Source organism: Trachemys scripta, chromosome 2, assembly GCF_013100865.1.
Source record: "Trachemys scripta elegans isolate TJP31775 chromosome 2, CAS_Tse_1.0, whole genome shotgun sequence".
NCBI classification, from domain to species: Eukaryota; Metazoa; Chordata; order Testudines; family Emydidae; genus Trachemys; species Trachemys scripta.
The window spans coordinates 173,826,420-173,852,931 of NC_048299.1; positions in this window are offsets into that span (position 1 = coordinate 173,826,420).

A 26,512-nucleotide genomic window follows, 5' to 3' on the forward strand; every position below is an offset into this window, starting at 1 on the left:
CAAGTATCAGGGGGTAGCCGTGTTAGTCTGTATCTACAAAAACAACAAGGAGTCTGGTGGCACCTTAAAGACTAACAGATTTATTTGGGCATAAGCTTTCGTGAGTAAAAACCTGCATCCGAAGAAGTGAGGTTTTTACTCACGAAAGCTTATGCCCAAATAAATCTGTTAGTCTTTAAGGTGCCACCAGACTCTTTGTTGTTAACATCAAGACAGTGCATCTAGGAGCACCAGGGAGGGAGAGGGGCCACTCACTGCCCCAATCACAGCCCAGGAGGCTGTGGCTGCAAGAAAATCCCATGGTGGTCGCATGCAGCCACAGTGGCGGCATTTGAGAAATGCTGGACTGGAGCATAATTAAGTTAAATTAAAATGGGAGGGGAGCATTCAGAGAGGGGAATCTCAANCCCCCTCCAGGTGCCGCCCCAAGCACAAGCTTGGTGGGCTGGTGCCTGGAGCCGGCCCAGCTGACTGGCTCTGTGACTTTGGCCAGCTCCCTGCGCTTCTTCGCACCCCTATTTTTATTTTTGCTGGCCTGTGCCTATTTCCTTGACGTTTCATGTCCCATTATAGTGCCAGCGCCACTCTGGTGCTGCAAAGTCTAAGACAGGCTCCTCTCTCAGAGGGTAATACGATCCCCTCTGGAGGGAAGGGGACCTCCTTGCCATTTTGTTAACCTGGGGCCTGTTCCCAGCTCTGCTCACACCTCCCCTATTCTCAGCAGCTCCACCAAACCAAGGGAGCAGGGACTACAAGCTGCTCCTGCTCCTGGGACAGAAAAGTAGGATGATGACCTACCTGGAAGTGAGCGGTGTCCTTCCCTGGGCGCATGGTGAAAACACTGTACAGGACAGCCTGCAGGAGGTGTGATTCCAGCTCCAGAGGCAGCTTCAGTTTGCTGGCATGAGAGAGGAGATGCCTTGCCAGGGCTCCCCAGAGAACCCTCCTAATCATCTCCTGACCAGTGTAGGCCCAGATCCTATGACTGGCCGGTGCGTCCTCCTCTTAAAGGCTCTGCACAGGGCCTATGCAGACAGCCTGGACATCATGCTGAGGAGCCTGCTCACGGAAACCCCCACCACGGACAAGCTGAGCACCTCTTGGAGGTGAGCACAAGAGGAGAGTCTGGGGGGAATTTCACCTTAACTCCGTGGAAGGGCTGCAAAGGAGAGAGTGGAAGAGCCATGTGTGATGGGATCCCAGAGTACAACCTGAAACTGTGGGACCACTGTGCCCCTTTAACTCTGCAGCCTGAGCTGTCTCTGACAATGCTGTGCCAGTGACCAACAGCAAACCCCTCCAGGTGTTGTGATCACTCAGCCATCAGTATGTGGAGACCCACACCCAGCTAAAATTGCATGAAGGCTCTCCAAGCCACTCATGAATTATACACGGAGTTGCCCCAGCAAATCACCCCAGCCCCCAGCCTTGCACCCCAGAAGTATAACATAGTACACTGCTCAAGACTCCCTTGGACAGCGCAAGCTCATTAATTGGTTCGCTATTCCAACAAAGGGTAGTAGACGGGCAACAGCCCTTGTTAACCTGAGCTGAGATTCTCTACGCACTTCAGCCAAAATCACACTGTTTTCGATACAATATAAAACAGATTGATTACCTACAGCAAGATAGAGATTTGAAGGGATTATAAGTAGTAGGCAGAGATCAAAGTTGGTTACATAAGAAATCAAAATAAACCCTGGGACCAATCTCCCCGGTTCAAAGTCTTTGTCTTCCAGACAATCTTGCAGCTGTTAAGATGGGGGAGGAGAGAGGCCAAGTGGTGATGTCATTGACCTTCACTTATCCTTTCTGTCCAGGTGCTAGAAAGATCCTTGCTGTGACATGGGGCTAGGCAGCCCCCATTGTGTACTGTGCCCTCTCTGAGGAGTTTCTGAGAGAGTGGATTCTTCTTGATGGGCCATCGACACATGTCTGGCTGGTCCTGATGTAAATCTGTCTTGTCAGTTGCTCCTTTGTTGCCACTGAAAGGCTAGCTGTGAGCATCTCCCAACCTCACAGCATATTTCAATAACACACACATAGCAAAACCCTCTGCCATGTACATTGGCCAAACCGAACAGTCCCTCCACAAAAGAATAAATGGACACAAATCAGACATCAGGAACGGTAACGTACATAAGCCAGTAAGTGAACACTTCAATCTCCCTGGTCATTCTATCACAGATTTAAAAGTCACTGTCATTGAACAAAAAAACTTCAGGAACAGACTTCAAAGAGAAACAACAGAACTAAAATTCATTTGCAAATTTAACACCATTAATCTGGGCTTGAATAGGGACTGGGAGTGGCTGGCTCATTACAGAAGCAGTTTTTCCTCTCCTGGAATTGACACCTCCTCATCTATTATTGGGAGTGGACTACATCCACCCTGATTGAATTGGCCCTGTCAACACTGGTTCTCCACTTGCGAAGTAAGTCCCTGCTCTCCATGTGTCAGTATATAATGCCTGCATCTGTAACTTTCACTCTATGCATCTGAAGAAGTGAGGTTTTTACCCACGAAAGCTTATGCCCAAATAAATCTGTTAGTCTTTAAGGTGCCACCAGACTCCTTGTTGTTATAGCAAAACTTCATAACTTCAGATACAATAATAGCACATACAGTTCAACAGGATAGTAATGTCCAACAGAACATGACTTCTCAAATGCTACCTCACAAGGCATACTTTGTACCAAACATATCATCATCATATCACAGTGGTGAATATGTGGGGTCCAGGCTGCTATTGTGAGGTACAGAGTGTCACACCATGTTTGCATTGTGTCCTCTCAGCTGGGACCCAGCGGGCCAGAGCTGTAGTGCAGTGCAGTGCAATGTTGGGGCCCTTTTGTCTTTGCTGGGACAGAGGGAAGGATCCTGATGTGCTGTTCATGGATCATGGATTCAGAGAGGATGGGACCACCCCCAAGACTGAACATTGTCCCAGTCTGGAGAGACAATGACAGCTTGTGACCAGCAGGATGTGGGGGCAGCGTCCTGGGTGCAAGAACCCCCTTTTAAAGCTCTGCAATCGGCAAGTCAGGTATTCCACCCTGAGCACAATGTCCCCATGGGGAGGGGGAGAGGCTCATTTGTAGAGCATGTGCGCCTGTCCCCTGACCCTCACCTGCCTCCTTCTCCCACAGCACATCAATTTCAGGATGCACTCCGGAGTGACTCAGGAGAGAGCCAGGGCCATACAGAGCAGCACTTCCCTGCTCCGATACGTCACCTGCCTCTCAGGATTTGATGCAAGTGACCTTTGACACACACACACCGCATAGACAGGGTTGGCTCTGACAGGCTGGGAGATTTGCAGCTGCAGGGGTTCTAGATTGAGAGGGCCCCTGTGGGGAGGCAGAGTCAGAAGTGAAAATCAACTATGCTTGAGTCAAGTTCCTCTTCTCCTGGCTAAGTGGGTCCCCTGGGTCCATATGGGGCTGTGCTCCATAGCCCACTGGCTGGCAGATTTGTGTCTGGCCTCAGGGCCCTTGTTATTCTGGAGCAGCTGGGGAGTGAGTCCTCATAGAGAGCCCTTGCCCTGGTCCCTTTGCTCCAAGCTCCCTTGGGGGCAGAGAGAATGACAGCTCTAGTTCTTCCTTCTGCAGAAGAAGTGGGAGGAGAGAGACTCCTGGCCCAGGGGAGATGAAGAGCTGAAGGTAGAATATTGATGGATTCCCCTCTCCTCCTCCTTCCATCAGAGCTCATCTGACTTCCCCAAGATGGGGTATCTTGTGGCACAGCTGGGTCTCTATATCACTGACTCAGCGTATGACTTCAGCCGGCAATCCAGGGAGGGGATTTACAGGCTCTACCGGCTACTGCTGCAGAAGAGGGGTAAGAAACCCAGCTGGGCAACAGGATGCTATAGAAACAAGCCCCTCGGAGACTAACTCCAGTGGGCCATCGAGACTCTTGTAGAACTAAGGGCTCTCCTTTTAGACCAACCGCAGCTGGGCAAGGGACCCCAGTAGAAACAAGGTCCCTCCTTTGAGACTGACCCCAGCTGGGCAATGGGACCTGTATGGAAAAGTGGCGCTCCTTTGCGACTCACTCCCTGGGCAATAAAGCCCTATAGAAAGAAGCCCCCTCCTCTGAGACCGACCCCAGTTTAAATGATGATTCTTTTCTTCCCCACTCCCTGAATTAGGAAGAGATGAGTGTGAAAGTGCCAAGGAAATTGGCTCTTTTATCTCACAGGACACTGCTGAGCTGCGATGGGGCTGCCAGCTGGTGAGGAGGCAGGAATGGAGCTTTGAGACACATGAAGGGTAAGAGCCCACAGTGAGGGCAGGGGCAGGAACAGGACTGCAGGGGAAGGACACAAAGCTTTGCAGGATGTCACCAGCTGGGTACCTAGGGCCAGATCCTGACTTCAGTGGGGGTGGTGGGTTCTCAGCATTAGACTCCATCATTAACAGGGACCCACTTCCAGAGCACAAAGACCGTAAGGGTCACATGATTTCTGTGATGAATGGAACAAATCCCCCTCCAGATACTAAACTGCTTGGTGGGGACCCTGCTATTCCATTGTGGCATGGATACTGTGAAGGCCCCAGCTGGTGTCCACCCAGCAATGGGAACAGAAGGAATCAAGCACTGAAACAAGAATGCCAACCTCACAAATGTGTGTGTTTTTCAATCCCAGGGCTGAACATCAGAGATGCCAAAGATCTGTGGTGTCGGGACGGGCTCCAGGACACCAAGCACCTTGGCTATAGGAATATCGCCAGGGTGGGGGAGGTAAGGACTCTCCGCCAGTGCATTGCAGCAGCTCAGGTGTGGAGCTGTCTCTCCCTGCAGTGGCTGTGTCTGGATACAGGACAAGAGCCTGCTGCGTATTTCCAGCTGACAGTTCAGCTGGGAGAGGCTGAGGATCCTGGTTCGGAGCCTTCCTAATGGCCCTGGTTTGGGGTGATACATGGATCCATCGCTACGTGGCATAAAAGGAATCCCCTGGGGCGTTGAGTTAATGCAGGATTGTATCTTGAGGGATCCGGCTCTGCTCACTGTCTCCCTGGCTGACACCTAAGTGTCTGAGAAGGGAGCCACTGGGTCAGTGAGTTGGGAAGCTCATACCCAGCTATTGGTTGAGCAGATCCTCATTGGATTCCCTGCTCCCTGTGGAAGCACGGGAAGGGTGTGGGGTTTGCCCAACACCATTGCAAATAAGGAAGCAGAACCTGCCCCTGCCCAGGGAGTTTGGTGAGGGACACTGAACTCCTACCCTGGGCTGCATTAATGCACCGTACGTAAGGCTTGTGGGAATGTCGGTGGCATGGGGAGTGGGACCTGAGTGAGCTCTGAAAGCCCCATCCCTCTAGTGTGTGAGCTCCAGGAGATATCGCTGCTGGAAGCAGTAGAGGGCCCTGTGTGGTCTTTGTGAGCTACATTCCAGAGTGCGCCAGGCTGAGGCACACATACACATTCCCAGCATGTCATGGCTCCTGAGGTGAATCCTGACCTATTAGAGGCCTCAGTGCCTGCGACCTCTTACTAAAGGGGGATCCCTGGGCCATGGGACCCCGAACGTCCTCAAGAGGAATTAGCTGCCTTGGCTGCAGCAGGACTCTTACCCTGTATGTGAGCCATTAGAGGGATTTGAAGCCTGGTTCTGGGCAATCTGCCAAGGGCTCAGGTGCTGTTGGTTTTAGGTCTTCAGAGAGATCTTCTCAGAAGGCCAAAGAAGATCCTTCCCGCAGGTGGTGCTGCTGGCCATCCACAACCCCGGGCTACGTGTCAGCCAGGCGGGGCCGGTCCTAGCCTTTTCCATTGTGGGGGAAGCCGGCCAGCAGATAGAGGACAAGGTAACCAGAGAAGGATTAATCTAGCTTTGGGGAGGGAACCAGGGCCTTTCACCTCTAGGCCAGGAAAAGACACTCCCGTCCCATCCCTATTTGCTGGCCAGAGAGCAAGTTGGTGAATGAGTCATTGCAGGTGCCATTGTTAGAGATTAATTCAACTCCATGAGCAGGGTAGGGCCAGCTTGTACCCTGCACAGCTCAAAGCAGTTCAGTCCCAGCTCTCTAGCCAGGCTATTTAATTACAGGCATCACATCAACAGGACAAGCTGCCACTGCTCATGCTAGGGGCAGGAAACTCCCCTAGTGACCTCTGCCAGCCTTTCGTGCCCCTCAGAGCGTCAGACCAGTTCCTAGTGGTCTATTGTCCATGTCATCCGAACCACCATCCAGAGTTGTCCCGTCATTGGCAGCCGCAGGCCAAGGATTGAAAGGGCCACAAAGACTAACCAGGCTGGGCCGAGGCACATGGGCTGGGGAAATCTTGCCCTGCTGCTGGCCGGGCTGGGCCTGTGATGGGAGAACTGGAGAATTCAGTCAGCAGAGGCTGCCCATGTGCCCCATTCACCAGAGCTACCGTCCATGGCTTCAACACAAGAACCGGAGGTCACTTGGGGAAAGGTCTCAACTTCCTCCCATCCAAGTCCCTGCTGCCAAAAGCCTCCCAGTGCCTCAGCTGGAGGGGCAGGGGGTGGCTGAGAGGATTGTGGGGAACTGAGCTGCTTCCCCAGCTAGGTTTGGAGGTAGAACAGCTCTCATGGGGGGACTGAGAGGAATGGGGGCAGGAGCTTCACTCTACAATGGTGGGAGTGGGGTTGGAGGTCACTAGAGAGGAGACAAGAGTCCATCTGGGGGTTGGGTGGGGGACTCCATCCCTCAGATGTGCAGAAGGGCTGGGTGAAAATTTTGGTGGCCTCAGGTGCCTTTAGTACCCCTGGTTGCTGCGGGATGTCCAAATCTCTGACGAATCCTTTTTCCCTTGCAGCAGGAGGATGTTACTGACAAAGTGATGGCCCAGCTCTTTTACATCCGGTGCTTGTGCCAGGTGTCCAAGGCACTACAGGGCCTGTGCCCCATGGGACACCCTTAAAGGGCCCCCCCCCACCTGTCCAGCAGCTCAGACTCCCTGCTGCAGGTACTGCTCTGTCTCACTGTAAATTTGGGGGGGAGGGGCTAGTGGGAGTGGAGATAGAGCCCACAGCACTGAGAAACCCTCTCCCTTGTGGGTGGGGTGGGGCTTCCGTCTGCTCCCAAATCCCCTTTGTCTGGGCCATAGGTTCTCCCCACCCTCCTTTTTCTTGGCCTCATTCTCCCTGCCTGGCCTAACGCAGAAGGGCCCGTATGTCAGGGCCTGGGCCCATGTCCCCCACTGGAGCTCAGGAAGCTCCGCATTGCAGCAAGGGGAATGGCAGAGTGCCCCATCTGCAGCACTGTCTGACCTGGGGCTGCTATGGCAGAGCCCTCCCTGAGAATCTTGAGTGACAGCCACACCCACCAGTCAAGCTCCAGGCTAGGGGGAGGAGGGAGATCTCCCTCCCAGCTACTCTGGGCTCATGCCTGCCCCTGGCTGCTGTGGTTTGGAGCCGCTAATGAGGAGACCTGCTGGGCACAAGTTGGGTGAGGGAACAGCAGCTCCCAAGATATACAGCAAGAGCCTCTTCTAATTTGCAGCTGGGTCAGGGGGAAAGGCAGGGGGCAAAGCAGTGGTGGGTGGGATCATGTTCCCCAGCACATGGTCCCCCCCTCACTGCTGGGTGTGGAGCTGAATTGTACTGAGGCCCTTAGGCCTTTTCTGCTGTTCCCCCTCCCTCACAGGGCAGGAACCTAGGGTTACCATACGTCCGGTTTTTCCCAGACATGTCCAGCTTTTTGGTAATCAAACCCCCGTCCAGGGGGAATTGCCAAAAAGCCGAACATGTCCGGGAAAAATACTGGCCGGGCGCTTCCCCTCCCGGGCTCCAGCTGCGCTGGGGAAGCGCCGGCCAGGGGCGCAGGGTCTGGAGGCTGCCTGGCAAACCGTGAAGCCGGTAGCGCTTGGGCAGTCCTTTTCGCATGGCTGGGAGGGAGGAGGGGGAGTTACGGCAGGGACTTTGGGGAAGGGGCGGGGAATGGATGGAGTTGGGGCGGAGTTGGGGCAGGGGCAGGGGTGGGAAAGGGGCGGGGCCAGGGCCCGTGGAGTGTCCTTTTTTTTATTTTTTAAATATGGTAATCCTAAAGAACACCCCCCCCCCCCCCCCCCCCTTTTTCCCCCCCCAAGGGCGAGGGCAATGACTCCCTCTCCCTGTCCCTCAGTCCCTCCCCATGCCCATGCAGAGGAAGAATCTGACCTCAGGGAGCCAGAGCTAGAACACTACTTCCCCCTCAGCACCACGCCCCATCCCCGCCCCATGGAGCCAGGGGCAGGCTGGATATGGTCCCTGCCCCATACGCAGAGGCCATTTTAGGAAGCCTCAGGCTGTCCGGGGCCTGAGTCTGGCCCACCCCAGAAAACAGGTTTGGTTTATTACAATGAAAACATCCATAGAATCAGGGTTTATCATTGTAACCCTTCTGCCCGTCTGAGTTGGCAGCAACAAGGGCCGGGTTCAGTATCTAGAGGTTCCTTTTCAATAACACAATGCAAAATTGACACGAGCCCCCACCCAGTGACCTGGGACAATTACATACCACCCCCCTGGGCGCATCTAAGAGGCAATACTTCCCCTCTCGCAAGCACGGAGTCTGAGTGTAGCAAAAGCCTTTTAATAAAGGAGGGAAACAATGCGGCATTATGTTGGGGAAACACCACAAACAGGATTCATAACACAAACCATGAGCAAAAGACCCACCCCTAAGTAAGTTTGGCAGTGTCCTTTTCCCCTCAGGGTCTTGAGTCCAGCAACCCAACAGTCACCCCACCCACAGTTTCTATCTTTGGTCAGTGCAGCCCTCAGAGTTCAGAAGCTCATCTTCAGAGTTTATCTCCCAGCCTGGGTGGAAGTGGGAGGAGATATCGGGGCATCTTAGATGCTCTGCTGCTCGGGTCAATGGCCAATTGCCACACCTCTCCATAGGGTTCTGCTGCAGTCTTCACCGCCAGCCATCCTGATAGCTGCTCACCAACTTGTCTTCAGGCCTCCCCCCACTTAACACAGCTCTCAGTGATTTCAGCTGTTTGGGAGGGTGGGGGGTCTCAGTGCTAGCACACTGAGAACCACTAGCCAAAAGTAGATCTAATACTTAGACCTAAGAATCAATGATTTCAGCTCTGCAGCACTTAACAAGACTCCTAACAGAGCCAAAATTAGCTCTATTACACCATGGCGGGGGGGAGAAGAGAGAGGATCAAAGTGGTGTTTGAGCTATCAGAAGCAGCCCACACTACCAGGTACACATGTCTGTCTTAGCTCCTCTCCTAACTCACTGGGCTTTGGAACCCATGTCCCTTGCCTAGCGAGTGCTACTTAGTTGAGGGTGATTCCCTCCGTCATAAAATGCCAAGTACAGTTCTACTGTCCTTGATTCACATAACCAGGATAACAACACTTTATTACTCCTGCCCCAATAACAAAGAAACTAGGGATCCCACAGCAGCCAAAGTGAACATTTGGGCAAGCAGTCCATCATGCTAGGCAGGGTGGGTGTGCCCATGCAAACGAGATCAGCCCCTGAAGTCCTTTTCCACAGCTCACCACCAGATGTCAGGGTAGAGCTCATTCTGACTCTGCTTACATCATCAATAACCATTGCAATCTGGGAGAGGTGGCCTGATGTGGAGCCCCACTCCTGTGGTCGTTGCTCAGACGCTCCCATGGCCTGTGACACTCATGAGCTTATGAATGTCTGACCAATCCACACACCTTGTAGCTGAACCCCTCCCAGCCATGAATGAAACTCCCCCCAAGCACCCTGGGGCAGGAAAGGCTCTTCCCCATCTGACAGATGGGGACTAAAACACAGAGGAAGGGCTGTGACCCAGGTTACACAACCCTGGGTGTAGATCTGGGAACTGCAGGGTTCCCAGGCTAGTGCCTTCCCCGGGACAGCTTCACTTTCTGCCCAATATTCTCCCCTTCTTTTGGGAGTCTCTGAGTGTGAAATGAACAGGAGCTAGGGATGGAGATGTGGTTCCTGGCACGTAGCCTGGGTGGGAGCTCCCCCAGCCCTGGATCAGGCCAGGGACAGAGACAGAGGCATTTTGTCATTGTGCTGTCCTTCTTTTATTCTTAGGAAGAGAGTCCCCAGGTGAGAGTTCATGGGGCTTGATCCCAGGTCTGCAAGGCTCCAGATGTGCAGTGCATGGGGGTACCAAGGCATCTAGGCAACAAGGCAGATCCTTGCCCTTCTGCTGAGCCAGTCCCCACTTTGATCCTGGTTCCTGCTTCCGTGCACCACCCTGCTCTGCCCTCCAGTTCCTGGCTATTGACTTGGCTTGACCCTCGTCTCCAGTATCTGGCTGCTGACCCTGGCATGACCCTTGGCTCTAGATCTTGACTACAAACTCTGGCTCAGTATTGTCCTTGCCCTCCTCTAGTCTCGCTCCAGCCCCACCAATGACCTGCTTCAATCTTGCCTCCTCCTCCTGATCTTCCCCAAACCCTCAGACTCTGACTACCTGGCTTTGACCTTCTGCCTGTATCTGGACTCTGGCTTCATATCGTCTTGGCTTTCCTTTGGACTCTGACCACCTGACTTCGACCTCTGGCCTGCACCTGGACTCTGGCTCCGGTTCTGATTCTGGTTTGTCTGTGGACTCTGATCTTGGTTTTGACCTCACCCTGTCCCTGGATCTTGATTCCAGCACCACCCTTTGCCTAGGTCCAGCCCTACGCCTAACTGTGTCCTACGCTCCAACCACCAGACCTAATTATCGGTGGCAGCACCTGACACCAGGTGGTGAAATTTTTGCAGAAAGGCAGGCCCTCCGCACCTAAGTGGCCTGTGCACAAAAGGGGACACATTATACCAGGTGTGAACAATGGCCTTGCTATGTGAGCCTGGCCCTGTGGTGCCCCTACTGCAGTGTTTTGATGGGGATGACTGAAAATTCAGGGGTTTCCTTAACTAGCCTCTGCTGCTGGACCTACTCCATTATTCTTGGGTCTGACACCCCACATTCCTGATAAATACTAGGGATATCATAGAATCATAGAATATCAGGGTTGGAAGAGACCTCAGGAGGTCATCTAGTCCAACCCCCTGCTCAAATGTGGATATCTTCAAAAGAAATGCAGACACATTGCCTCTGTGTCGAGACTAAGAATGCCCTATTGATCACCAACCTTGGCCGAAAGTTGCCTTTGGCCGTATTTACCCACTGTCCGAACCAGAACTGGTGGCTCTCCCTGCGTATAGTCAAGAAAAAACAAGTGTTTATTTGCTACTCAGCATGTCATATAGGGGCCCTGGCTCTCTTTGGAAAGGAGAAAGGTGGGAATCTGAACTTCTCTGTAGACTACCAGGCCCTGAACGAAGTGACAGTTTGGAATCCCTACTTTTAATCCCAGAATCATTGGATCACATGAAATCTGATGGATATTCATCAAACTAGACCTCCAGGGACTTAGAATCTAATATTCATTTGGGTAGGGGACAGATTTGAGCGGAAAGACAGATTTCCAACATATTATGGGCATTTTAAATATCTGGTAATGCCATTTGGACAGACTAATGGCTCTGTGACCTTGCAACACATCATCAGTGATTTATCTGGGGACATTCTGGATCAATACATTGTCATCTATTTAGATGCCATACTTCTCCTATTGGAGAACCCAGAGCAGCACATGCACCACATCAGAGGTTGTGGCAGCATGGTCTATATGCAAAACTGAAAAAGAATACCTTCAGCCAATCCTCCACGGAGTTTTTGGGGCACATCCTCTCCCCAGAAGGCGTTAAGATTGATCCAAATAAAATGGAAGCCATTCGCAACTGGGAGGCAGCTCGGAGTGCTCAAGAAGTGCAGCGCTTCCTAGTCTTCGCCAGTTTCTACTACTGCTTCAGCCCAGGGTTCACAGAGCGAATAACCCCCATGATCGCTCTCCTCCACAAAATCGCCAAATTTGTCTGGTTGCCTCAGACCCAGGAAGCCCTCAAATGTCTAAAAATGCCTTCACTGCTGCACCTATTCTGGTGCACCCCGATTCAATTGGAGCATTTCATCATGGAAGTTGATACACCTAATATGGCCATCGGGACTGTTTTTTCAGGCATGGCCCCAAGCACCTGTTGCACCCCCGTGCATAACACTCATGGAGGCTCACCCCCCTCCCCCAGACCAAAACTACGAGAGCCGTGATAATCTGTTGCTTCTAATTAAATCCTCATTTAAAGACTGGTGTCATTAGCTGAAGGGGGCTTGATACTCAGTGCAAGTTTATACTGATCACAAACACATCCAGTATCTGCACAAGGCCAAAGCACTGAATGAGGGACAATTCAGCTAGATCTTATTCTTCTCCTGCTTCAATTTCAAGATTACTTAACTTATTGACTGGGAACCAAGAATGGGCAGGCCTACATCCTGTCCCATAATAGAGAATATAACCAAGAAGGGGAGAAAGCTAGCCAGAAATAGCCCTAGCTCCTTAAGCCCCACAACGTGCTTAATGCTGCCATACTTCAAGCTCTAATCATGCTAATTTGATCAGCCTCGCGGGATGACTCGTTGGCCAGGGAATGGGGGACCCCTCGGAGCAATGGAGCCAAGAATGAGAATAAACATTCCTTGTAGGACACAATAACATTAACTGAGGGCTTCATGTGTGTTCTGCCAGGATGTCCCCATTTGAAGGTACTACATACGAACCAGGAGAATTCCCCTGCAGGGCGCTTTGGATGCCTCAATACCTACTTCCTATCCTCCTGCTTCGTTTAGTGCTGCCAGATGTGGGCTGAAATTCAGACTTATGTTCAGTCATGTGACTTTTGCGCTTGCATGAAGGCACCACACACCAGACTTCTTGGCACCCTTATGCTTCTGGAGACCCATTTCCATGGATTTAATTGTAGAACTCCCTGAATCAAATAGCCATATGGAAAAACTGACTATCATAGATCAACTGAGCAAGATGGCACATTTCATCCCCAGTTACCACGTACGTTTGTCTGAGAGGACAGATCAGCTCCTAGAAACAAATGTCATCTCCCTGCATAGGCTTCCTAACCACATCACTTCTCATAAAGGGCCCCAGTTCATTTCTTGTTTCTGGCGCTAAACTATCCGGCTACTAAACATCCACACCAATGCCTCCTGGGCATACTACCCACAGATGAATGGCAAGATGGCAAGCAATATTGCTCCAGTACTGGAGCAATATTTATGTTGCTTTTCTTAATTACAACCAAGAGAATTGCTCCCCCACCCTCCTACGCTACTCAGAATTTGCAAACCACAAACCCAATGGTACTTTTTTTTGCTATCTATAGATTTCCCTCCGATTTCATCCCACACTACCAACAGACTCTCCGAACTCGGCGGCTAGCCACCTGCTTCAATGAATCCACCACATTCAAGAATGTCCGTGGCAGCAGTTCCTGCCCCGTTCCTTGACCTTCTGATCCCATCCTCCTCCCCCTGGCTGAAGGAAGCAAACTCTGGGTCCCTTCCCTCACCCTGGCACAATACACTCCCAGAGTGTCTGAGTCTCTTGCTGACAATGGGATTGTCCTCTCCTCACTCCCTGGGAGGGAGGAAACTATTATCCCCATTGTCCCGGCTCTACCAGCTACTACTGCAGAAGAAGGGTAACAAACCCAGCTGGGGAATGTGACCTACCGAAACGAGCCCCTCCAAGACTAGCTCCAGCGGGCCATTGGGACCTCAATATAACCAGGGGCTCTCCTTTGAGACCAGCCCAGACGAGCAGTGTGACCCCGATAGAACCAAGGGTCTGCTCTGAGACTGACTTCAGCTGGGCAATGGGGCCCCTATAGCAGTGGTTCCCCACCTTTTCTCTGACACAGCACACCTCGAGCACCTGAGGTTCCTCCCCACCCCTGGCTGGCAGCTGCAGGAGGGAAGGAGAGGGGCAGAGGAGCCGTCCCATTGCTCACATTGTGGGCAGGAGGGAAGGGAAGGAGATTGACCCCAGCTGGTCAATAGGACCTCTATGGAAAAGTGGCCCTCCTTTGACACTCACTCTGCAGGGCTATAAGACTCTAGAGAAAGAAGACCCCTCCTCTGAGACCGACCCCAGCGTATATAATTCTTCTTTCTTTTTCCCACTCCCTGAATTAGGAAGAGATAAGTGCGAAAGTGCCAAGAAAATTGGCTCTTTTATCTGACAGCCCAGCTCTGTCCCCCACCCCAGGGAAATCAACCCATCCATGGGGCTGCCAGCTGGTGAAGAGGCAGGAATGGTACTATTGAGACACATGGAGGGAAAAAGCCCACAGTGAAGGCAGGGGAAGGAGCAGGGACCACAGGGGAAGGACACAAAGCTTGCAGGATGTCACCAGCTGGGTACCTAGGGCCAGATCCTGATTTCAGTGGGAGTGGGGGGTTCTCAGCATTAGACGCCTTCATTAACAGGGTCCCACTACTAGAGCACAAAATCCGTAATGGTCACATGATTTCTGTGATGAATGGAACAATCCCCCTCCAGATACTAAACTGCCTGGTGGTGACCCTGCGAATCCACTGGGACATGGATATCGTGAAGGCCCCAGCCAGTGTGCACCCAGCAATGGAAACAGACAAAAACAGGCACTGAAACCAGAATGAAAACTCTCACAAATGTGTGCATAGGGGCCGACTCCACGGGGGAAAATGGTGGCTGCTGAGCACCAACTGGCAGCCCCCTATCAACCCTCCTCCTTCACTGTGCCTCCCACCTGCTGCGATCAGCTGTTTTGCCGCGTGCATGAGGCTCTGGGGAAATGGGGAGGAGCAAGGATGCGGTGCACTCAGGGGAGGAGGTGAAATGTGGCGGAAAGAGGTGGAGCAGGGGTGGGAAGAGGTGGAATGGGGTGGGGACTTGGGGGAAAGGGTGGAGTGGGGGTGGGGCCTGGGGCAGAGCCAGGGGTCTAGCATCCCCCAGCATATTGGAAAGTTGGTGCCTGTGAATGTGTGTGTCTTTCTTTCCCAGGCCTGGACATCAGAGATGCCAAAGAGCTGTGGTGTTGGGACGGGCTTCAGGACACCAAGCGCCTTGGCTATAGAAATATGGCCACAGCGGGGGAGGTAAGGACTCTCAACCTGACTCATCCTGACTCACCACCTCAGGTGTGGAGCTGTCTCCCCCTGCCGTGGCTGTGTCTGGATACAGGACACGAGCTTGCTACTTATTTCCAGCTGACAGTGTTCAGCTGGGAGAGGCTGAGGATCCTGGTTTGGAGCCTTCCTAATGGCCCTGATTTCTGCATGCATCATAGATCCATTGCTGTGTGGCATAGAGTTAATGCAGGATTGTCTCTTGAGGCATACGGCTCCACTCACTGTCTCTATGGCTGACACCGAAGTGTCTGAGAGAGGACCCATTGTGTGTGTCTCTGAGTTGGGAAGGACATGTCCAGCCTGGCAAGATCCTTGTTGGATTCCCTGCCAGGGCCGTCCTTAGGCATACGCAGCATATGCAGTTGTGTAAGGCACCATGAAATTTGGGGCACCAAATTGCCCCAAATTTCATGGTTCCCTAGGCAACTGCGTGCTGCATATACGGCAGCACCAGCCCCAGTGACCAGCCCTATTCCTTGGCTGCCCCCCCCGCGCGGGCTGCACCCACTGCAAGAGGCAGGGCCGTCCCTAGGGGGCTGTGGAGCCCCGGACAACTCCCTCTGCCCTGCCCCTTCCCTTTCCCCTTCCTCCCTGCTCCGCCCCCAGCCCACCCCATTCCACCTCTTCCCCCAGTGACCCCGCACTCACCAGCAGCAGCGGGAAGTGGAGCAACCCGGCCCCAGCCAGCTCTATTCCGCCAGCTCCCAGCCGCGGTGCTCCACTTCCCACCGCCGGTGAGTGCAGCTCTGCTTTCCTTGCCCTGGCCCCAGCCATGTCGCTTGGGTTGGGGAAAGGCTCTCACTGGTGGCTAGAAGTGGAGCGCCGTGGCTGGGAGCTGGCAGAGTGGAGCGGGCTGGGGCTGGGCTGCTCCGCTTCCCGCCACTGCTGGTAAGTTGGGGGGTGGGGATCCCTTCCCCCAAACCCCCTCCCCCGAGCGGCTACTCCCGGCCCCTCGCTAATCCCCCGGGCCACTCTGGGCCTGTGGGGCCCCCAAAAGTGCCCCCCACAGCTCCTGCCTCTCAGACACTGGGCGGACTGCGTAGGGCACCCAAATGACTAGGGACAGCCCTGACCCTGGGCTGCATTAATGCACTGTATGTAAGGCTTGTAGGAATGTCAGTGGGGTGGATAGTGGGACCTGAGTGAGCTCTGAAAGCCCCATCCCTCTAGCTTATGAGCGCCAGGAGATATCGCTGCTGGAAGCAGTAGAGGGCCCTGTGTGGTCTTTGTGAGCTACATTCCAGAGTGCGCCAGGCTGAGGCACACATACACATTCCCAGCATGTCATGGCTCCTGAGGTGAATCCTGAGCTATTAGAGGCCTCAGTGCCCATGGCCTCTTACTAAAGGGGGATCCCTGGGCCATGGGACACCAAACGTCCTCAAGGGGAATTAGCTGCCTTGGCTGCAGCAGGACTCTTACCCTGTATGTGAGCCATTAGAGGGATTTGAAGCCTGGTTCTGGGCAATCTGCCAAGGGCTCAGGTGCTGTTGGTTTTAGGTCTTTGGAGAGATCTTCTCAGAAGGCCAGAGAAGATCCTTCCCGCAGGTGGTGCTGCTGGCCATCCACAACCCCGGGCTACGTGTCAGCCAGGCTGGGCCGGTCTCCATTGTGGGGGAAGCCAACCAGCTGATAGAGGACAAGGTAACCAGAGAAGGATTAATCTAGCTTTGGGGAGGGATCCAGGGCCTTTCACCTCCAGGCACTGGAAAGTCACTCCCATCCCATCCCCATTCGCTGGCCTGTAGGGTGACCAGATGTCCCGATTTTATCGGGACTGTCCCGATATTTGCTTATTTGTCCCGCGTCCCGACCTACCTTTGGCCGGGACGCAAATTGTCCCGATATTTTGCCTCCGCTCACAGGCGGAGCGGAGCCCGGAGGGGGCTCACGCCCCCCCCGCCCCGACTCTGCCCCCTCCTTCCCCCATTGTATCCCTCCCCAAAACCCTGCCCTGGCCCCGCCTCTTCCCCAAGCACGCCGCATTCCTCCTCCTCCCCCCTCTCTTCCAGGCTTGCACTGATCAGCTGTATGGCAACGCAAGCTCTGGAGGGAGGGGGAAAGTGGAAATGGAGCGGAGGCATGCTGGTGCGAAGGGGGCGGGGCGTGGAGCTCTGGAAGATGTTTATTTATTTATTTATTTTTTGCTCCACCCCACCCGTGTCCCGATATTTCACCTGTGTGATCTGGTCACCCTACTGGCCTGGGAGCAAGGAGGTGAATGAGTCATTGCAGGTGCCATTGTTAGAGATTAATTCAGCTCCATACGCAGGGTAGAGCCAGCTTGTCCCTTGCGCAGCTCAAAGCAGTTCAGACCCAGCCAGAGGTGAAAGTAAGCTGGTATGCCATACTGGCAAGAGCCAGTACGCCATACGCCCCAGGCCCTTTAAATTGCTGCCAGAGCCCCACTGCCGGAACCCCGGGGGTCCCGGCCACCTCCACTATCTGGGGGCTCTGGCAGCGGGGCTCTGGCAGCAATTTAAAGGGCCCGGGACTCCGGCCGCTGCTACCACCCCAGGCCCTTTAAATTGGTGCCAGAGCCCTGCTGCTGGAGCCGGCAGAGATTTAAAGGGCTCAGGGCGGTTGCGGTGACAGGAGCCCCGGGCCCTTTAAATTGCCACCCGAGCCCTGCTGCCAGAGCCCTGGGATAGGGGAGCAGCCGGGACCCCCGGGGCTCCGTTGGCAATTTAAAAGGCCCAGGCTCCGCTGTGGTAGCAGCGGCTGGGAGCCCCTGGCCCTTTAAATCACTGCCGGAGGCCCCGGCCCTTTAAATGGTTCCCGAGCCATGCGGCTCCCAGCTGCCTCTGCAGCTGGTAGCTCCAGCAGTGATTTAAAGGGCCAGGGGCTCCCAGCCACCACTACCGCAGTCGGAGCCCAGGGCCCTTTAAATTTTGATTTAAAGGGCCAGGGGTTCTAAAGGCCCCACCCGTTCTGGTTGAGGCCATGCCCTCTGCTCAGGACTCCGGAGTACCGGTAAGCCCTTTAAGTTACTTTCACCCCTGGACCCAGCTCTCTAGCCAGGCTATTTAATTACAGGCATCACATCAACAGGACAAGCTGCCATTGCTCATGCTAGGGGCAGGAAACTCCCCTAGTGACCTCTGCCAGCCTTTCATGCCCCTCAGAGCCTCAGACCAGTTCCTAGTGGTCTAGTGTCCATGTCATCCGAACCACCATCCAGAGTTGCCCCATCACTGGCAGCTTTGGAGGCCAAGGACTGAAAGGGCCACAAAGTCTAACCAGGCTGGGCTGAGGCACATGGGCTGGGGAAATCTTGCTCTGCTGCTGGCCGGGCTGGGCCTGCACTGGGAAAACTGGAGGATTCAATCAGCAGAGGCTGCCAATGTGCCCCATTCACCAGAGCTACTGTCCATGGCTTCAACACAAGAACCAGAGGTCACTTGGGGAAAGGTCTTAACTTCCTCCCACCCCAGTTCCCTGCTGCCAAAAGCCTCCCAATGCCTCAGCTGGAGGGGCAGGGGGTGGCTGAGAGGATTGTGGGGAGCTGAGCTGCTTCCCCACCTAGGTTTGGAGGTAGAACAGCTCTCACGGGGGGACTGAAAGGAATGGAGGCAGGAGCTTCACTCTACAATGGTGGGAGTGGGGTTGGAGGTCGCTAGAAAGGAGACAAGAGTCCATCTGGGGGTTTGGTGCGGGAATCCATCCCTCAGATGTGGGGAGGGCTAGGTGGAACTTTTCCTGGCTCACGGTGCTGTTAATACCTCTCGTTGCCGAAGGGGTGTCCGAGTCTCCGACTAATCCTTTTTCCCTTGCAGCAGGAGGATGTTACTGACAAAGTGATGGCCCAGCTCTATTCCATCAGATGCTTGTGCCAGGTGTCCAAGGTGCTACAGGGCCTGTGCCCCATGGGACACCCTTAAAGGCCCCCCCCACCTCACCTGTCCAGCAGTTCAGACTCCCTGCTGCAGGTACTGCTCTGTCTTACCATACATGGGGGGGAGGGTGTATTAGTGGGAGTGGAGATAGAGCTCATAGCACTGAGAAGCCCTCTCCCTTGTGGGTGGACTGGGGCCTTCCCTCTGCTCCTGAATCCCATTTGTCTGGGCTATAGGTTCTCTCTACCCTCCTTTTTCTTGGCCTTGCCCTCTCTGCCCTCGCTCCTGCTCCCATCCGTAGAACCAGGATTTATCATTAATAATCATTGCAGTCTGGGATTGGTGGCCTGACATGGAGCTCCTCCCCTATGGTCACTACTCAGATGTTCCCATGGCCTCTGTCACCCATGAGCTTGTGGCCACCTCCCGGGGCCTAATGCACCCACATTGTATCTGAACCCCTCCCAGCCACGAATGAAACTCCCCCCAAGCACCCTGGGGCAGGAAAGGAGCCGCCCCATCTGACAGGTGGGGACTAAGACACAGAAGAAGGGCTGTGACCCAGGGGGAGGGATAGCTCAGTGGTTTGAGCATTGGCCTGCTAAACTCAGCATTGAGAGTTCAATCCTTGAGGGGGCCACTTAGGAATCTGGGGCAAAATCAAGTACTTGGTCCTCCTAGTGAAGGCAGCAGGCTGGACTCAATGACCTTTCAGGGTCCCTTCCAGTTCTATGAAATAGGTATATCTCCTTATATTATATTAAATCTGGGAACTGCACTGGGTCCCAGGTTAGTTCCTTCTCCCCCCAGGAAAGCTTCTCTTTCTACCCTTTAATCTCCCCTCCTTCTAGGAGGTCTCTGAGTGTGAAATGAACAGGAACTAGGGATGGAGATGATGTCCTGGCACATAGCTTGAGTGGGAGCGCCCCCAGCCCTGGATCCCAGCCCAGAGACATTTTGTCATTGTGCTGTCCTTCTTTTATTCCTAGGAAGAGAGTCCCCAGGTGAGGATTCATGGGACTTGAACCTAGATCTGCAGGACTCCAGGTTGGCAGCACCTGGGAGTACCAGGAAGTCATCTAGGGAACAAAGCAGATCCCTGCCCTTCTGCTGAGCCAGCCCCCACCTTGTTCCTGGTTCCTGCCTCCATGCACCGCTCTGCCCTCCAGTTCTTGGCTATTTACTCTGTCTTGACCCTCTACTCCGGTCTCTAGCTGCTGACTTTGGCATGACCCTTGGCTCTAGATGTTGGCTATGAACTCTGGCTCAGTATTGTCCTTGTCCTCCTCCAGCCCCACCACTGACCCAGTCCAGCCTTGCCTCCTCCTTCTGATCCTCCCCAGACTCTTGGACTCTGACTACCCAGCTTCAAATTTCTATTTGAATCTGGACTCTGGCTTGATATCAACTTGGCTTATCTTTGGACTCTGACCTCCCAGCTTTGACCTCTGGCCTGCACCTGGACTCTGGCTCCAGTTCTGATTCTGGTTTGTCTATGGACTCTGATCTTGGTTTTGACCTCACCCTGTCCCCGGATCTTGATTCCAGCACCACCCTTCACCCAGGTCCAATCCTATGCCTAACTGTGACCTATGCTCCAACCACTAGACCTAATTATAGGAAGCAGCACCTGACACCAGGTGGTGCAACTTTTTGCAGAAAATAGGCCCTTTGCTAGTATGTGGCCCCTACGCAAGAGGGTACACATCACACCAGGTGTGAACAATGGCCTTGCTAACTGAGCCTGGCCCTGTGGTGCCCCTACCAGAATGGTTCAATGGAAATGACTGAAAATGTAGGGGTTTCTTAACCAGCCTATGCCCCTGGACCTACCCCACCCATCAGGCTAAGGGGGAATTGGTAACTAGTTTATTGACTGGTGAGGTGCTAGATTGGGCCTCACCTCTACTCAGACCAAATTGTCTGGCGATAACACACTGGAGCACATTCCTATGATTGGTTGAAGGTCTCCTGCCAAAATTCTAGCAGGCACATAGGCCAGCCATCTGATGACTTGTGGCCAAGGCTAAGTGGAACCAGGTGGCTCAGTTTTATCATTTCCACTGTGCACTCAGTGAAGTGTTCAAGGAGGAATTAGCCTGGCTAGAAGCTCTCTTGGGCCTGGACAGTTTCATTGATCTAGCCATCCACATTGAGAACTGCCATTGTGAGTGCAGGGAAGAAAAGAGAAGAGCGTGTTACACAGCCGCCTCACCCAGGTTCTGCACTAACACCCTTGAGCTCATCCCCTGATCCTATGCAGGTTGATGTGGCCCACTGACACTTGACCACCGAGGAAAGGGAGCGAAGTCAACGCAATAACTTGTTCTTCTACTGTGGCAGGCCTGGGCATGCACTCCCTTTCTGCCTGTCACGGACCCCAACCTGAAAAGTATGGGGAAACAAACAAGCCCAAGTTTTCTCAGGGACCCAGCTGAGTCTACCAGGCCACTCACCGCATCTCCAAGTTCCAGTTCAGTTGTGCATCTCCAGAGAAACATGACAGGGGTCATTGCATTGAGCACTTTTTGGGGCTGTGAATAATATCATAAATTTTGAGACAGCCCAAGGTCTGCAATTCCTCGTCTGGCAGAAGTCACATCAGATGATGTGGGAACCATTAACAAGACCCTCTTGTCCTCAGGACTGGTTACTCAGGTGATGGTGCCCCTGGAAGCGGTAACCCAGGTACACAAAGAAATGCTGACATTCACTGTGGTTAGTATGACATGACCCCCATGTTCTCTGGCAAACCCTCCAAGTGCTATCAGCAGGCCTGTCGCCATAGCAACTTGTCTCCACAAGCCCATTCCCATACAGTGGTGAGTCCACTCCTGTACATACTGGGGCTCACAGCAACTGGCTGCAGTGAACCATTCGTCGGTAGACTACCAGGCTCTGAACAAAATGGCAGTTTGGAACCACGGATTTCATTGTAGAACTCCCTGAATCAAATGGCCACATGGTACAACTGACTATCGTAGATCAATTGACCAAGATAGCAGGCTTCATTCCCTGTGACCGCGTACCTTTGGCTGAGAGCACAGATTAGCTCCAACTTTGCAAACCATGATGCCAACGACACCTTTTTTTGCTAACTATAAATTAACCCCTGATTTCATCCCACACTACCAATGGCCTCTCTGAACTTGCCAGATAACAACCTGGTTCAATGAATCCACCACATTCAAGAAGAACTAAGGGGGCACCTAGAGGACACTAGGAAGAACTACAAATAGTATGGATACTGCCAATGACAGGAGGGGTCTTCTGAGCAGGGAAACTAGTTGCTGAATGGAGGTACCAAACACTAATGGAGGCACTGACAAATTCCTAAGCCCCGTCTGTGGCAACAGTTCCTGTCCCATCGCCCTTCCTTGACCTTCTGATTCCATCCTCCTCCACTGGCTGTAGGGAGCAAACTCTGGGTCTCTTCCCTCACCCTGGCACAATCCACCCCCAGGGTGTCCGAGCCCCTCCCCGACAATTGTATTGTCTTCCCCTCACCCCCTGTAGGGGAGGAAACTATTATCCCTATTTTACAGGCAGGGAATGAGGTGATGAAGTGACCTCTCTGAGGTCACACCTAAACCTGGGGTAGATCTGGGAACTGGGCTGGGTTCCACTCTATTGCCTTCCCCACAGGGGCATAGTCACTTCCTCCCCTTCATTCTCCCCTCCCCTCTTGACCCTTCTTTTATGGAGGTCTCTGAACAGAAAATGAGAAGGGTCTTCCTCCCCACTCTGTCTTCCAGGCTCTGGGCGCTGTCCATGCCTCCTACATCAATGGAGCCTGCAGCTGGCCCAGCTTGGGGAACCATGACCTCATCCTGTCAAGCGAGAACAGCTGGTTCTCAGTGATGCTTAGATGGCAAATCACACATCTCTCACGGAGGTAGGAACTACTCACTCATCTCAGCGATTGCGGATGTTGGGACAAAGATCAAGTTCCTGGTACATAGCCTGTCTGAGAGCATCCCTTATCCTTGGATCCCAGCCCTGGGACTCAGACGTTGTTCTCATTGTGCTGTGATAATTTTATTCCTAGAAAAAGCATCCCCAAAGGAGGTGTAATGATCCTGGACTCTATTGCCTGCAAGAAGCTTCAGACTGGAGCTCCAGCAGATTCCCCTGAAGAACACCACCCTGTCTTTCTGTGGTCAGGGTAGGGCTCTCCGTCCATCGTGGAGGTTAAGACCAGATGGGAGCTGATGGATTGACTTTGATATGCCACATCCTTGTGTGGATGAGGGACCTACATCACAGAGATGGCCAGTAGCAGATGTACCACACATGGCCAGGAATGGGCTACACAACCTACAATGATAGGTAAGTATAACCATGGCCACCTATAGACACCACGGGCATTGGTGGGGATTGAACCAGGGCCCTCTAGGAGTGTAGGAGAGCTACAGGGTCCGTCTGGTGGAATGAATAGAAAGGGGAGCCTGAGCTGAGGTTGCTGGGCCCTTCCCGGTATCAGGGGATGCTGTGAGGAAAAGTGACAGTTAGATGGGAGTGGGAGGGGAGGAGGGGATGATTGAGGTGGAGATGTTGGCACAGAGGGGTGTTTGTATAGGGAGCTTTTGAGGTGAGAAGACATCTGAACTGGACATGGAGAAATGGCAGCCAGAGCCAGACTTGGGGAAGTGGGGAAGACAGCACCAGGAGAGGAGGATCATGTCAGCAGCTGCAGTTTGGATGGCCGGGAGCGGGAAACTGGGGGAGTCACCAGAACATGATCTGGGGTCTTGTCAGTAGGAAGAGCCTGGATACACTATCAAAGAAATCAGCTCCATTTTAACAGAGGGAGGGACAGAGATGGAGCGGTGAAGAGCTACCCGAGACCTAGAAAGGAGGCTGATTGCAACTGTTCTGGTTCCAAGTCCTGTGCTTGGACCACATTCCCATGCAACAGTCTGCAAATTAATGTCCTACCTGAACAACCACCAGCCAGCGCATCCGCATCCTCGCCTGGAGCAGAAAATTGAGGATCTTACAGGAGTTTCCTCAGGTCAGTGTCAACCAAGGCTGGTGGCCTGTTGGAGAATCTGTCTGACGTATTTGGGATGCAGCCTCTTTGAAATGGCTGCTCCATGTAAGGGCATGGGGATTGCAAAACCCCTCCAATGCACAGAGCTCTGACTAACAAGGCTTGTGTTCTGTCACTAGAGTCCTGATGGCAGAAACCAGCCTGCTGCCCCTGTGGTCTGGGCCACAGTGTTCTGTACTGAGGAACTGGTCCTTTCTTTGCAGGCTGCAGGGATCTGAAATTGTTTGCAGCCCCTACTGGGGGCTGTACCCTAGAGAAGGTGTATTTGTCTGGGGCTGAATTTGTGATACCAGGGCTAGATACTGCTGACCTTATTCACTGTTGTGACAGCTGTCAGTGGCAGTTCTGTGTGAGTGAGGTCTGCAGGAATAGGCCTCATCTGAGTGGGTGGTCTCTTACCAAGATAGAACCTTGTGGGCTGGACTGTACCCTGTGTGTGCAATTCCACTGGCCAGTGGAGATGCACAAGAATTTAGCTTTGGAGAGAAGGTTTGTCTAAACCTAATACCTTTGAGAGGCTTGAGTGGAAGGTGCTAGAGATGAGGAGACACTAATTCATGACCCCTCCCAGGCCTTCCAAGATCGGTCACTATTATCCCCATTCTCTGGGACTCAGAGGGAAAGTGACTGGCTGTTAAGTCACACACAGCATCACTGACAGAAGCAGAAGCCAATCCCGGTACCAATCCAGCTCCACCCACTAGACCACACACCCTTCCAGTGCCACAGAACCCGGAGCCCTGACTGAGACCTGTGCCTTACATCACAAGACCAAACCTCCTCCTGTTAAGGGAGCTATAGAAGGGACCGTCTGCAGTGACCCCGTCCCCTACATTCCCACTGTCAGAGACCATTGCAATGGGTGACAAGTGAATGAGCAGAGAGCTCCCCTGTGGGAATCCTAGGGATGTACAGTTGGGTTTCATGGGGAAGGCCCCGGGAGCCATTGACAAAGTGTTCCACTGAGGAGATTTTCCTTCTCTAACAAAGGGTTTCTGTTCCCCCAGATCATCTGCCACTTAGCAGAATGCGAGAGAGCCGAGTGGTGATGGGCTAGAGGAGTTACAGGAGTCACCATGGTTAAGACAACCCAGGCTAAGTTCCCTCTTAATTGCAAAGGGAATGTTGACTTGGGGAATCGGTTGCTGGTGCCTGTGTCCATAGACAGAGACTAAATGTTTTCATGAGGCAACTCAATGGTACATGCAGCTCCATCCAAACAAGTGGCGAATGAATGTTGAAGAGCAAAGCTGGGACATCTGCGGAGCTGCTGCAGTCAAGTGTCCACAGCGAGAAGAGAGATGATGGGAAACTCGCTAAGATGGCTGGCAATAGCGCTGAGAAAAAGCAGTTTGGCAGCTAGTTCATTGGAAATAAATAGGAACTAAATATTGAGGGCTTTTTTCTGCCCAATGAAGTGTTTAAAATATGTCTCTTTACTATCGCTCTAACCTTTACAATATCATTGTATAATTTAAGGCAGGGGGCAGGGGTGTGTGTCTAAATGTAATAGATCACTTTTAGGAGCATGAAGTATCTGGTTCAATCTCTAAGCACCTAATTCTACAACTTGAGCTGAACCGAACAAATGCCTCAGGTGCTAGCAGTAGTAAGCTCCCATCCTCTTTGTGAACTATCTGCCAGGGAGGCATTCAGTACATATGGTCATGGAGTGGCATGAGGTGCACCTTGCAGAGCTGCCTGTTGACACTGCCCTTGTCGGGGAGCACATCCGGGTACTATGGACTGGGCAGGAGCAACATTCCTCCACATCTGCACAGCCTGAGGATTCAGAGAGCTCTGGTCCTAATCCCAAAGCTTCCTCAGAGCAACTGAGAAGCCAGACTGCACCTGGATTCTCTCTCTCTCCCTGTCCCAGCAGCAGAGAAGAAGCTGTTCGCACAGATGGCAAGTGCTATCTCCCGTGACACTCACATGTAGGTCACTGGTGCATTTGTAGAGTCCAGGCTGAATGCCACGCACTCCTCTGGGCTCTGGGAAGCAGGAGGACTTGTGCTGCAATAAATCTTTCCGTGAATCTGCCGAGCAAGCAACCTCTCTGCTCCCCTTACTGGTTTCCAGTCCATGAGAAGCACCGAGGGGTAAGGAGGCAGTAATACACCTGCCCCAAAGGTGGGTGTGGGGGAAGAAGCAGAGCTAAAGGGTAACAGACAGCCATGCTATAGCATCCCCCTAGATTCACTCCAACAACCACCTGGCTCCTTCCTGCCATAGGTCACACCACTTAGGTTCCCATGGTTGAGCCAGTTCCCCCACATCAAAGCTGCCTCTGGCTCGCTACAGGCTCTCCCACTGCCCTGCTATGAGAGAGTTAAGGAATAAAGTCCTGCCACCCACAATTGCTCAGGGGAATTCTCTCAGGGCAATCAGTGTAAGGTTTTATGGAGATTTGCAAACTGATAATTTTGCATAGTGTTGCAAGAAGCTGCACAACCCTGAGCAGCTCTGTGTTTGAAGCAACATTGATTCCCACATGGATTTCTGAGAGGAAATGCTGAGGACCTGAGGGGAGGTCACTGTGGACTGCAGGTCTTCCCCTGCTCCTATTCAGGTTCTGCTATGCCAGTGCTGCAGAGTTGTGAGGGGAGGCTTGAGGGT